Below are 14677 nucleotides of genomic sequence, written 5' to 3'. Positions count from 1 at the left end.
ACTTATTTATTTGAGCTGAAATATAGGACGTTATATTTGTCTCAGTTAAATTTAATCTTATTGGTATCATTTTAGTCAATTGCAATCATTCTAAATCATAACAATTTCCTCATTCAAGATATGATTATTTAGCATAGACTCAAAATAGACTCTAAGGATTTTACAAGCACAGAGGAAGATCAGATCATCCATTGCTACCTAGAGCTTTAAGTTGAGTGTCATCTGTCTTTTAGGTCATCAGTTAAGGTAAAAAACTCTTGATCAGGACAGGGCTAAAACAGAATTGTGGGATAGCACCACAGACCGCCTTCCCAGCAGATAGATAACACCTGGTGTGTCTGAGAATGGACCCACCCGTGGAAGGCTTTGTCCAAAGCCTTGCTGAAATGTCTCTGCTGGGCAGTAAATCTGTCCCAATAGGTAATGAAATTAGTTGGCACAAATTATTTTTTAATGAAACAGCACTGACTCTTGCTCATAAATAAACTGTGTATTAACTGTCTTAGAATTTAGGTAAGGTCTATTTCAAGCTATGAGTCTATAGTTTCTGGAGATTTCTGGAGTCTAGCTTTAGCCTTTCTTTAAGAACTGGGGCAATATTTACTGGTCTCCAGGCTGCCAGTTCTCAAAAGAGCACCAGTCAGAGATCTTATCAACCCAGTTCCTTTAATTCCCTGAGATATAATACATCTTGGCTCAGAGACAGTTAAAAGTTTTCCATTAATCCCGGATACCAACTTTCTCCCTATAATATTCTCTTCTTTCCAGTTGGAAGACTATTCTTATTGCAGCAGAATATGCAAGATTTCTTCCCTCACTATTGAGATCTAACTATATCTCGGTTTGCTACTTGCTCTGAACATAGCTTCTGATTCATCCTTGGTTATACCTTCCTTCTTCCAGATTTTCCATATGCCATTTTCAAGTGTAAGCTCTCTAGATAACTCAAGATGTGGCCTCATGTCTTTACATGCCTCACTCTAGCCCCCTTTTTTATCTGTCTTATTCATTGAACATATCTATTTAAAAGAAAAAAAAAGAATGAATAGAAAGGAAGGAAGGAAGGAAGGAAGGAGGGAGGGGAAGGAAGAAGAAAGGATTTCTCATTTTTCATTGGCCAGATTCCCTTTATATCATTATTATTATCATTACTGGCAACAATAAAAACAACCACCCATTAGGACAGCACACACGTGCCAGCTGGGCTAAGTGTGTTACATGCATTAATTCATATATCTTTCTCCCACTTACCAGACAAGGAAACTGAGTTTAAATAATTTGCCCAGGTTTACTCTGTTAATAAATGGTGGGATCAGACCATACACTTAGTCCATTTTTGAAACCAAACTCTATGATCTTAATTGTCCTGATATTTTGTCACTTGTCATCTTGAGAACTACCACTGCTAAGTCCAGTGTTCAGGTGCTGCTGTCTCTAGCATTTCTTTGTCCCACTATGATGAACTTAAGGGCGAAAGGAACATGTACAAGGGTGCATGTTATATCTGTTCCACCTATGGGAATCCTACAGTGTGATGTGGCTCCTCCATTTATTGAAACACAGTGTGACAAGGACGTTAACACAGGACTCTTCCCTGCTAACCCTTCCTGCTCACTAAAGGAGAATCTTTGCCAAGTGGCATGTATATTTTCTGTGACACAGAACTGGAGAGACTAGGTGGAAAAGGAAAAGAACCAGCAAAGGCAGGAGGAAAGTGGGGAGGACACAGAGAAAGGGGCTAGGTATATAAACGTAGCAAAAAAATGAGGAGGGAGGATGGAAGAAAAGGCAGGAAGACCCAGGCTAAAGACAGCCACAGAGGTGGGAGTGTGGAAGGCTCCAGAGCAGCTGGAGAGAATAGAGGAGGGTCTTTCAGAAGCATTTCCAAAAGGTTATACTGGCTCTCTCCTATCGTCCTCCCAGAGATCCAAATAAAGCTTGAGACTGCTGTGCAGCTGCTATTGGATGCCTGGTGCCACTCCCTTTCATTCAGGCCACATCAATACAGCCCTTGCCAAGAGAGGAGCTGTGGGGAAAGGAAAATGGCCCAGCCTCTAACTCCATGAAGGACTCACAACCAGCTGCCTCTTGGCAGAGCAAATGGGGACTTGAGAATACTGACAGGGTGACCCTGTGTCCCAGCTGGCCTGTGTAAGTCTCAGTTTACAGTATTGTACTTATTGAGTTGCTACCAGTTTACCATTTAATGTCATCTGCCTTTTAGGTCTACATTCAAGATACAAAATTATGGTGCAACATGCTGCACCCCAAGAGACCTCCTTCCAGTGCAATACATCACACTCAACGCACATGGTTTTAACACCCAGTGAGCCCCTTTCACTTTCAGCTACGAGGTCACCCTACTAACTCAGCAGAGGAAGCAATAGAGTGTAGTGCCTTTGTAGCCACCATCCGTGCATGCCTCTGATGACTTAGACCTTTTCCTGTGCCTCAGTTTCCCCATTCGTTAAATAAGGAGGAGGATTATCTATAAGATCCTTTGCAGCTCTGCCATTCTGGTTCTATGAGTAGCAGAGATGGTGGGTGACAGATACAGACCTTCTGATTGGGCACCAGCTGCGTGTGACTGTTCTGGAAAGCTGTGGGTAATTGCTTCGAATCTGGCTTTTAATATTCTATTGTTAGTATCTGATACTTTATATTCCGTGTGGAGGAAAGAGGTTTTGCTGGAAACACAGCGAGGGTAATTTTTGGATTTGTATTAAAGAATCTGAAAGACCTCAATTTCTGAATCTGTGAAATTACACTCAAAGCTGCTAAATGTATCTGGGCAGGATAAGCTAGGGAGGGGCTGAGATGCCACAACTTAAAATGCAGCGAGATCACAACTGCCTCTCCTCAAACATATGCTTGATCAGAAACATTGGCAGAGCCGCTCAAAATCCCTGATGCAAAACATCATTAAAAAAGAATCTCCGATATTTTAACAGATCAGGGTTTTTTTTTTAATGCAGTTTCCTGTTTTAATAGTTTTAGTAAAATCCTCTACAATTTATGAAGCATTTTTGTATCTTTTTCTACATTTAATCGTTAACGCAAATCTATACGGCAGAAGGGTACTGAGTATTATTTCAATTTTAGAAGAGGAAGAAAGGCAATGTAGGAGCGCGGATTGATCGATGGGCACGGTGGATCCAGTGCTGTAAAACAGGCATTCTCCTCCTCAAACCAGGAGTTCTGTCCTTTGGGAAGCATGGAAATCATTTGCGTAGTAGGAAGAGCTTTGTAATGAAGATTAACATTAACAGTTGATGAAAGAGACAATTACCTGTGTTCTAAGAGAAGAAGGGGAGGAGGAGGAGGAAGAGAAAGAGAGGGAGGAGAAAGAGAAGAGGAGAAGAATCATTAGCCAAGTCATATTTCACAAAGTTGTCCAGAGACCATGTGGATCAGAATTATCTTGGGTACCTATAACAAGTGCAGATTCCCAGGATCCACACCAGACCTCTGACAATGGGGTGGGGAGAACAGAAACCTGCATTTTTAGAGAGTGTTCTCAGGTAATGCACACAGGAGTACGGGATTCCCTGAGTAGGTGGAGGTCGAGTTATTCTACTCACATCTGAGGCAGAGCTTAGAGCCGGAGACTTAGAGGGCAGCAAAGAGAAAGTAGTGGCGAGTGGGAAGGGCCAGAGCTAGAAGTATGAGGCATTCAGTGATGCTCCACAAGGGATCAGGATGGAAGCACTGAAGTATAGGCAAACAGCGCATTTTAGCAAAGTAGACAATATTTTTTGGTTTTTATGACACTGACAATGAAGAACTGAGAAAAGACTTGGTGGTGAATCATGAATATGAAAAGGCAAAAAATTTAAGGAGATGAACAAAGCAATAATTTTTAGGTGTTCTTAATGTGATGAAAAAATAGAAAGCTTGGGTACAATTAGCTGATGAAAACTAACTGAATTCTCTATAAACCGTGAGCACATAGACTTGTAGTAAGTTATCAGTAAGTTCAATTACTCAAAAGGAAATGCCCTAGGCCAATTTCTTCATTTATCTTTAGATTCGCTATCCACTAGAATAGAATACTGACTCTTGAAGATTCAGTATTTCCCAAACATGGGATGTGATCTACAGTTGATATGCCAAACAATGGGCACAGGACTAAATAATTTGAATCACAGTAAGGGGATTTGAGATTTCTTGCACTCATTTAGCTTAAAGAGAAAAACTCAGCTTGGCCCCATTCTGGCTTTAACCAAGTGTCTAAACCTAACAAATGGAGAGCAGGCCTTAGGCTCAGAGACTGCGGCAAGCAATGGGATCAAGTTAAATGTTAATAATAATAATTTATACAAATAAAATAATTTGTTTTGTTTTCATTGCATTTATTTTTAAAATCATCTTTTCTATATGGTTTTTCATTTAAGGTCACAATACAGAATTTCCTTTACAACTAGATTTATTTAGATTAAAAATGTATTTAAAGAAAAATGGTAAATAAATAATAGCATGAATGGAATGCTGGATGGTAAAAATTGTGAAAGTAGCAAGCAAGTGACAAAAAATCCTCTCAGACAGTTGAGAAAGCTGAATTGCAGTGTCTTGTCAAGGACATAAAACAGCTCATCCGCAAGGCAGAAGCTCCGGGAGTTTAAGCCAGTGCCCTGCCGACAATTTTGTGCTGTTTGCAGAATGGACCCCAAACAGCTGAATTTGCGGTTTGGAATGCCTAACGTGCATTCCAGTTTAATAATGCAGTTTGTGGCCTCTGGACAGAACGTATTCTCAGGGGCTCTTTAATTCTATCACCAGCCTCTGATATGTCCATGTTTCAACACGCCAAAGTGCAAGATCAAATCGTGGGTGTGGCTTATTCTAATCCCAATGCACCTCTTTCTCTGCTTCTCAATACGTACCTATAATTAAAGTCAGATTTTTATAAATAAAAATCTCCTTGTGAGATGTTTTCCATTGTATACTACTGTTCTTAAACGACAAATAAAAGATTGGAACTTTGAGTCTTTGGGGATCACACTATCTGCCTGCTTTTTCTGCTGACCTATTTCAACGTGACTGAACCTAAAAATATCTAAAAGCAAATGCCTTAAGAGTATGGATCCATAAAAAAAACAGTCAACATTTACCGAGTGTTTATTATATGCCGATTACTATGCTAGACAAATCATGGATTGTCTCCTATAATTTTCACAATAATCCTATCACATAGGTTTTACTATTTGCAAGCACTAGTTAAGTGAAGTAAAACCTAGTAACTTGCTGAAGTCAAACATCTAGGAAGAAGTGGAGCCACAATCTGAACCAGGCAATCCAACTCAGAGTCTCATTGCACCAGCATCACTAAAGTACACCTTCACTGAGCAGGCCGCCTTGACTCCTAGACACTGCTGCTGGGAAGATGTCCTGCTCTTGAGAAGCTGCCCAGGTGAGCAAATAGTGTGTCAGGTGCGAAAGAGTACTTAAGATCCCACGGGATGAGCTGAACTTCCAAAAGAAGAAGTAGGTGGAAAGAGAGCCCAGGGGAGGAAGTGATTAGTTATTACTTGGAGATTGAGGGGGCAGGGATCAGGAAAGTTTAGAGAGCTCATACTGAAACTGTGCCTTGGTTCACAAGCAGTAGGCTTATACCAGGCAGGAAAGTGAGAAAGAGCATTTGAGGCAGCAGACATAATCCCGAGGCACGAGAATTCACTATTTATTTGGGGGAAACTGATCAATCTTGCAGGCTTATTGCATAGAGAGTTAGGTCAGGGGAGAGTTGAGGGAAATGAGCTGGAAAACCAGATTGGGTCAGGCAAGAAGGACTTTATATGCCCTTCACTACCTTCCCGCTGCAAGTCACACTATAATGCTCAAGGTTATTCTATTACAACTCAATCCAGCTGGCATTTACAATTTAAAATCCCACATGCCTGAATGGCCTTTTCATCCTCTTGAATGATACACATGAAACAGCTTCTCTCTCCACAGTCGTATTATACGCACAGTCCCAAAAGAAAACAGGAGGCAGAAAAAATAAATTACACCTTGCAGCACTGTCAAAGAAAGGGCACCTAAAATCACCAAAATACGTGAATAGCCCTGAGTCCATTTCTAGAGCCCACCCTTTTGGAAAGCCGTTGACAAACTGAACTGAATACAGGAGAAATTCCCCGAGATCCTCTGATTCTGTGTGTGTGTGTGTGTGTGTGTGTGTGGGTGTGTGGGTGTGTGTGTGTGTGTGTGTGTGTGTGTGTGTGTCTTCCAAGGGTAGGGCTCAAACCACCAAAAAAAAAGTGGGATGGTAAAATCTTGACTGTGAGCTCCTTAATTGCAGGATCTTGTCTGTCTAGATCTCTGCTGTATCCCCAATGCCTAAACAGTGCCTGGACCATATTAGGCACATGATCAAAGGGCAATGGATGAATGAATAGGTGAGCATCTGGGCTAGTAGTTCTGAGGCTTGGGTTCTGGTCTTTGTTCTTCTTCTAATTAAGCAAACATCTTAAGTCCCTGAGTCTTTTCTTGTCTATAAAATATTGGGTTCAGCAGTCTATTTCAAGTTATTCTTAACAAGACTTTAACAAATAACCTCACGGAGTGGTCACAGAAGACATTGGAGGAATGGGTCAATAGTCAGATTGTGTGCACACACACACCCATACGAACATCTTTCTTTTTTTTTGGAGGAAGTCTGGCCCTGAGCTAACCTTCATGCCCATCTTCCTCTATTTTTTAATGTGGAATGCCTGCCACAGCATGGCTTGACAAGCAATGTGTAGGTCCGCACCCAGGATCCAAACTGGTGAACCCCAGGCCACCAAAGCGGAACATACAAACTTAGCAGCTGCGCCTCTGGGCTGGCCCCTGAACATCTTTTTTTGGCCAAAGCAGTTCTTGCTCAGACTTCCAAGTAAGATTCCATTTGAACAAAAGGTTTCCACACCAGAAAGAGAAGTATAAAACCACTGGATTGCTTGAGGTCTCTTATCACTTCCAGCTATAAAACTCTAAGCTTTCATGATGTTAACTACAAGGAAGTAAAATTTGACCAAAATTTGCAACAACTAAGGCTGTTCAAACAACAGAATGCCTTGCCTTGGATAATAATGAGCTGCCCCTCATTGGAAGGAGAGATAGACAACTATCTGCCAGAAAAGTTGTAGAAAAGATCCTGCATTGGTTGGGATATCTGACCAGATCAGTTCTGAAGCCCTTCTGTGTTTAAGAATCAAAAGTTCTGCATTCTTTCAAGAGTTTTCAATTAACCAGTAAGGAGCACAGCTTAGTGGTTAACAGCAAGGGCTCTGAAATCAGATGAACATGTGTTAGAATCCCGGCCCTACCACTCACCAGCTATAGGACACTAGTCAAGTTATTTAATCTCTCTGAGTCTCAATTTCCCGATCAGTAAAATGCGGATAACAATACCCGCTCCATGGAGAATATTAAGGATTCAATGAGGCGACATATGTAATGCACTTAGCTCATGCCTGGCATGTAAACCCGTGCTCAGTAGATGGCTGATGCTAAGATGTTGGTGATGAAGATGGTAACCAGGAAACCAAATCATTCTTAAGGCAACTAGCTATTATACAGGACAATCACTCACATATAGATACACACACACAAATATATATGTATGTGTGTGTACATATGTATATATGCGCGTATGTGTGCACGTGTATATATGTACACACACACACACACTCCTTCCCCCAAAGTCAGAAACTCAAAGCAGGCAATGCCAATTCACAAACAGAGGAAAAAATTACATTATACCAGCCAGCAAAGGAAATAAAAGCCTGAAAACAATAAAAGGAACATGAGCAGGCACCCAACATATTTGTTTGTCAGGTTTATCAAAATATAGATTCACTCATTTCTTAGAGAGTAAAAATCTCTCCAAGAACAATTCTAACTGTGAAATGTTTCTAAGAATCTTATAAGAAATAACCTGAAAAGGTAATGGGCATGAGAAGAGACAATTTAGAAACCATTTTGTGAAAAGTACGTTCTTGGTTCTGTGGCTGCATATAACCCAGGGCACACTCAGTTGTTTGTTTATGTAACCAGAAGCCATTCATTGGGTTTCCTCGCTCAAGGATTGGCAATGATGCCTCAGCACTTCTAGCAGGACAGCAGCTAGAACTTTCTGCCTTGCTCCTTTCCCCACACTTCCCCCACCCTTGCAGTTGAAGTACTTTTCCTTCTTCTGAACTTATTGCTCAGGAACAACCGTGTCCATCAGGAGCATATTATGGTGATTTTGATACCAAAGGCTTTCTCTTCAGATCCTGTTCTGACAATGAGCCCGTGTTATAGGAAGAGGAGCCTTGTCCTACTAAGCTGTGTTGCTGCCTTTTTGCCTAATAAGACCATGACTACGATAATAAGAACATAATTTATCAATAACTTGCTTGTTCCAGACTCTATATGTACAGAATCTCACACAAGCCCCCCAACCCTCCAATGAGGCAACAACCAACTTTACTCCCATCTTGCACAGGAAGAAACAGAGGCACCAAGAGGTCAAGTAACTTGCAAGGGAACTCACAGCTTCAAAGGGGCAGGACGAAGTCAAACTGAGGTCCATCAAATACCAAGTCCTACACTTTTAGACATAATACTAAACTGCTTCGCTAGTACTCTGGCTTCTCCTAGATTGGGATCCTGCCTTGTTATTTCCAGAGCCTGAAGTCCTGGTCCTGACTGTCCATTTACAAAAAAGGAAGAACCTGAAAACCAGACTGAGATGCTTCTTTAGTGTCAGCCTAGGGCTCCCTTCTCCCTACAAATCTTTAAGCAGCAATTCCTTTCAAATTAAAGCCTCAAACAGCAGAAATTTATCCTGATGGGTGGGTAGGACAATATTTTCCTCAAATGGAATCTCAGGCATCACATCAGCTGGGCACCACTGAGCATCTACAGAGCCCAGGGACGGACTTCTTCCTTAGATATGGCTGAGCTCCCTACCAACCACAGACGGCGAGAAGAATCACAAAGGAAAGAGAATGGCCCCTGATATTGACAATACCACCTCTGGCACTTCTCTTCCCAATGGCAATCTTTCCAGAAGGTCTCCAGCTTCAACCAAAAAAAAAGCTAGGCCAGCTGAAGTAGGTTTTGTTCTCTCTTGTGTTTGCCTGCAACTGTGGGAGGACTTTCACAGCTCTGAAACTCACACAATCACAAAAGAAGGGCCTGAGAACACCTCCTTCGACCTCCCACCCCTTCCTCGGTCATGCTGACTTATGATCAGCTAAGACTTCTAAGCAACTGGTGGTCATCCAATTTTCTCCTTCTGCTTTATCAGGAACACCCTAGTAAGGCAGTCCATTCCATTTTGTGCTGAAATACATACTCTTAACACTTCAAACCTGGGTCCCTACCTCTCTCTCGGCAGCTTACAGAACACGTCAGACCCTCTTTCCCATAGCAGTTCTTAGACATATAAAAACAACGCTACGACCTGAATCTTCTTTAAGCTCTAAGCTCAGCATCCCCAGTTTGTTACATTGTTCTTCATACGTCATAAATTCTGCCAAGAACATGACGGTGTTTACCCTTTTCTGGACACACTCTAGTTTGTCGACACCCAGTATAAGATGAAGCTGTACCACTTCTAGGGGCCAGGGACCTGCAGCATTACACTGTGGACTAAGCACGCATTTACATGGGGATATGGTTTTCTGATGGGTCTCTCTTAGCGTGCTTTGGAGGCGATTCCTTCCTGAACAGCTGCTCTGACTAAATTGGGAGGGCTGTGTCCCTGCCAAGTACACACTGTAAGAGAACAAGCGCATAGAGCCTGCCTTGTGGAAAGGGCTTATCTGCAAGGTTACTGCCGGTATTCTAACCACAGAAATTTGGAGCCCTTCCTCTCAGAAACAACACCAATTGCCTTCTCCTGGGCTTTTTCTTTCCCTTGTCTTGCCTTGGGGATGGATGTGGATTAAGAGGAGCCAAATGGTGCAGGAGCTGCACTGAAGTGGGCAGGTAAAAGCACATATACCCCGGTGTTGTTAAAAGACCACCTGGCAGTAATAAGAAGGTTCTGTGTTGCGAAGCCCAGAAGCTTAGTTTAAAGCAGTTTCTCAACTTCAGCACTCTTTTGAAATTTGGGGCCAGATAATCCTTTGTCGTGAGGGGGCTGTCTCATGCATTGTCAGACGTTTAGCAGCATCCCTGACCTCTTTCCACTGGATGCCAGTAGCACCCACCAGTTGTGAAAACCAAGAATGGCTCCAGTCACTGCCAAATGTCCCATGGGAAACAAAACTGACCCTACTTGATAATTAATAGTATAAACCCACACTATCTCAGTAGTTTAAGACATGGGAGCTAGGCCTAAACTTGAAGCACTATCCACTTCAACTTCCTCATTTTATTGGTGCTGAGAGAGATGATGGCTGCTTGGTGAGCAGCAAGGGATTAGAACACAAGCTTCCCATTCTCTCCACTACACCAATGGGTCCGAATCCTGCTGCATATTAGAGCTCCTAAAACACATGCATTTCTGGTCCCCAACCAGACCAATTAAAATAGAATCTTTACAGAGGCCAGCCCAACGGTGTAGTGAAGTTCACGTGCTCCGCTTCAGCAGCCCAGGGTTCATGGATTCAGATCCCAGGTGCAGACCTACACTCCACTCATGGAGCCATGCTGTGGCGGTGTCCCACATACAAAATAGAGGAAGATGGGTACAGATGCTAGCCCAGCAACAATCTTCCTCAAGCAAAAAGAGGAAGACTGGCAATGGATGCTAGCTCAGGGCTAATCTTCCCCACCAAAAACATAAATAAGTTAAATAAAACAGAATCTTTATAAATGGAATCCAGGCTCAGGTATTAAGAGGTCCCAAGTGACTCTAGCGTGTAGCCAGGGTCAAGGGTGAGAGCACCACACCACACTGCCTCCATTCTTGACCTCAGATAAACCACCTTGGGCATCTCTGGAGCTGGATATGGCTTGGGGGCTTGCCCTGCAGGGTAGCATATCTGTCCCTCTTTATTGTGGGCACCAATCTCAGAGGGCTGGTACACAGAACACTAACACCCTAGCAATGAGTGCACCTACAGAGAAAAAGGGGAAAAACAAATACACACAGAATGGACCCAACTTGTTCACTATGGTTAGCATGTTTTATGTTGGGTCAAAGAAATGCCTACAAGTAATTTAAAAGCCAGAAGCCATATTCAAAATAACAGTCTCAACTGTTCAGCACAGGGCATGATGTACCCAGGAAACAAATCTTGTCTCATGTTGCTTAAACAATTATTTACAAATCAAACAAGTGTGGTTAATTTAATTTAATTCATTCTGGCTTTTCTTCTAGCAGAGGGAGCTCTGCTTCCTTGTTTAAGGAGCAGTGTTTAGAACATAGAGATTTCTATTGACTCATTTTTTCAGCGATGCTTATCAAGAAGCTGAGAAAATAACTGGAGAAGCTTGTTTAACCAAGATATGAACAATGTTATATATACAATTATAATAACAATTGTACCAGTTCCGTTCATTGAGCGTTTTCTGTGTAATACGAGCTGGGCTCAGCTCTGCACATATGTTATCCTATTTAACCTTAACAAAAGCCCTAGGAGATGGGTTCTAATATTATTCTCATTTCACAGATGAGGAAACAGAGACCCAGGGATGTCTGATCACATGCCAGAGGTTTACCAATAGTAAATGACAGATCTCAGACAGGACTGAAACGCAGGTGTGCCTGACTCCGGCACCTACAGCCACTAGGCTACCCTGGGTGGGAAGCCCCTTTGGCTATGTAAAAAGTTCATCCTAACCTAAGTCAGAGGCAGGAACTTTTCCTTGACAACATGTCTCAGTGTAGGGGATAATGTTTAGACCACAGCACTTTAGCTCAGAAGTGGGCATCCTGGAGGGTAGCTTAAGTCACTTGACTACCAACCTTTTCCAGGTAGATTCTGCAAGGAGACTAACTTTTCTAATCCTGAGTATCTGGTGAGGCAATTGGAACTCTTTGGAGATTGTTATTCTCACTGTTTTCCTGACGTGATCTCAACAAGAGCAATGCTTTCTGAGAGGCTGCTTCAGGCGGGGTTTGGGGCAGGCCTTGGGACAGGGCCAGCTTTATGGTTGTGTGACCAACGCAGTCACACAGGAACCCTGAGCTCGGTTGAATGCTCTGCTTGTTGCCATCTTGAAATTCTTAAAAACTTTATCTTTGAACTTGTAATGTCTGAAGGGACAATGGAGCACACACGTGAGCAAAGGTGACATGTGTACACTGTAGTTCCTTGCTGCCCCATCCCATTAGTGTTGTCCCATGGGCACAGAATTCTGGTAGACCCACCATGCATAAAGAGTTTAGCAAGACTCAAAGCAAATACTAGGTAAATACATTGTATGTATGAAGCATTTTCCTTTCTCCCATCATCTCTCTGTTGGCAGCTTCTATAACATGCTTGAATTCCCACAGATCATGGGAACACTAGAATTCTGTGCTCATGTTTCATACCAACACATCTATGATTAAGCAACTGGGAACGCTGATGGCCCTAAGAGGCCACATTTTCCATTTGAACAAGAACTTGCCAAATGCAGGAAGAAGGCAGTGATGTTCTAAGAAATAAGAACCACCTATCATGTCTTTTCTCACTTGTGTTGCTTCCCTGTATTGGCCAACCACTTATGCTGAAAATGTTGACATAGAAAGAAAGGAGAAGATAAGGCAAACCATGGTTCTCTTCCCTTTCAGTCCTTTTTTACTCATCAGTAAGCCAAAGGGAGAGTATGTTAGTAGAATGTGTGTGTATCGAGAAGTGAAATAAAAACAGTTGCATTAGTTTTGTGCACTGTATAAAAAAAACAAAATACATAAGCCCATCTGAACTAAAACATAGGACTGGTGTAATTTTGGCGAATCCACATATAAGTTAAATGCTCTTACTTTTGCTTTTAAAACTGGCATTGCACAATATAAAGATGAATGGTAAATTTAATGCCAATGATTTAAAATTGTATTTTATTTTTCTACTAGAGAAGAGGTAAATAGTAAATAAAATATACCATAACAAGTTGAAAGAAAAACTGCAGATGAAAGGAAAAGGCTTTACATTTTAATACTTTTAATGGCAATTTTTACCTGACCTTTGAACAAGGGGACCCACATTTTCATTTTAGGCCAGGGGCCTGCAAATTATGTAGCCAGCTCTGGAGGAGGTTGGGGGAGATAAGGCAAGGTCATCCTCATCCATCTTTGATTCACTCAGAATAAGTCTGCTTTGGCTCAAAACAATGAAGTAAATGTTGAATCCAATTGTAACCTCTGGAGTTCAAGGTAACGGCCATAAAATGGCTTTTAAATGTCAAACAACCTTCCAACATTAGCAGAAAGTTCTAAGGATCCAAAGTAAATCACACCTAAATTATTTTCTCATCCATGGGTAATCTTCCAACCCACAGCATGAAAACCTTTATTTAAAAGGGGAATTCTGGTGTGTTGAAATTAAAACTTGGCATGTAGTTTCACAGTGAAAAGACAACTATTCTAGTTATGGAATTAATAATTTTATTTTAAAGACTGGCCCTGAGCTAACATCTGTTGCCAGTCTTTTTTTTTCTTCTTCTTCTCCCCAAAGCCCCCAGTACATAGCTGTACATTCTAGTTGCAGGTCCCTCTAGTTCTGCTATGTGGGACGCCGCCTCAGCATGGCCTGATGAGCGGTGCTAGGTTCATGCCCAGGATCCGAACCGAGGAAACCCTGGGCCGCTGAAGCGCAGCACGCGAACTTAATCACTCAGCCATGGCGCCGGCCCCAATAAATATTTTTTAAAGTGGTGAAAACTTATTTGAGTATACACCATCCAGGTGAACAATAAGCTCTGATAAGAGCATCCATTCATTCAACCAACAAATACATTAATTGAGCAATGTGCTACAACCTGGGGGAACCTTTGGGAATAAAATGGACAGGTTACCTGCTTTCACATACTGCCAGTCTGGCTGAAGAGACAGACAATAAACAAGTAAACAAAACATAAACACAATTATAAATTCTGATAATTGTCATTCATAAAGGAAATGACAAAGGGCAATAACCCGGAAGAATTTTTTTTCTTCTACTGTTTTTTGTGGGAACCTCATTCTCTTCACTTCTTTCTCACTTCAATTTTTCTTTACCCTTGTATTTTCCTCCCCTACTGATTCCATACATAAATCTGAATATACTAATCTTGTGCATGGAAATGTCAAAGACTTAGACAGCGCATCCACTAGAATTGGTTTATTTATGAGTGAGCTTTGATTGATAAGAGTTAGCAAGTCTGAGGGAAAGCATGCATGGTCTCCATCCAGAGAGAAGGCTCCTATAGCTCTAGAGCTGTTTGTCCAAAGGAACTTTTTACGACGTGGAAATACTCTACACTGGCACTCTCTAACCGGTAGCCCCTCACAACATGTGGCTACTGACCGCTTGGAACGTGCCTAATGGTTACCCTACCGGACAGCACAGTTCTAGAGATCTCTAAGTCAATGGAAAATCTGTTTATCAGGGGGATTGGGGGGAGGATAATGGAGGATGGTAGCCAAGAGCCAAGTTAGATAGACAAGAACTTCTTCGGAAGGTGCTAGCAGAAGTTCTCGGCCTTCTCGGGAACTGGGTGAGTCTCCTAGTTTTGAGCAAGGTCTAAACTTGGAGAACCAGGGAAGACACCTAAGCCTGGCATGACAGCA

The 14677-nt window shown here is 42.0% G+C and overlaps 1 protein-coding gene across 11 annotated transcripts in view; it reads right to left on the bottom strand.

Moving 5' to 3' along the window:
• The window catches only part of HTR4 (5-hydroxytryptamine receptor 4), a 181489-nt gene that overhangs the window by 45219 nt on the left and 121593 nt on the right, over nucleotides 1-14677 (bottom strand). The window lies entirely within an intron of this gene.

The sequence above is a fragment of the Equus quagga genome, chromosome 7, assembly GCF_021613505.1.
Source record: "Equus quagga isolate Etosha38 chromosome 7, UCLA_HA_Equagga_1.0, whole genome shotgun sequence".
In the NCBI taxonomy this organism is placed as follows: domain Eukaryota; kingdom Metazoa; phylum Chordata; class Mammalia; order Perissodactyla; family Equidae; genus Equus; species Equus quagga.
The sequence above is the reverse complement of the archived record's forward strand: the minus strand, read 5'-3'. Positions and strand labels throughout refer to the sequence as shown.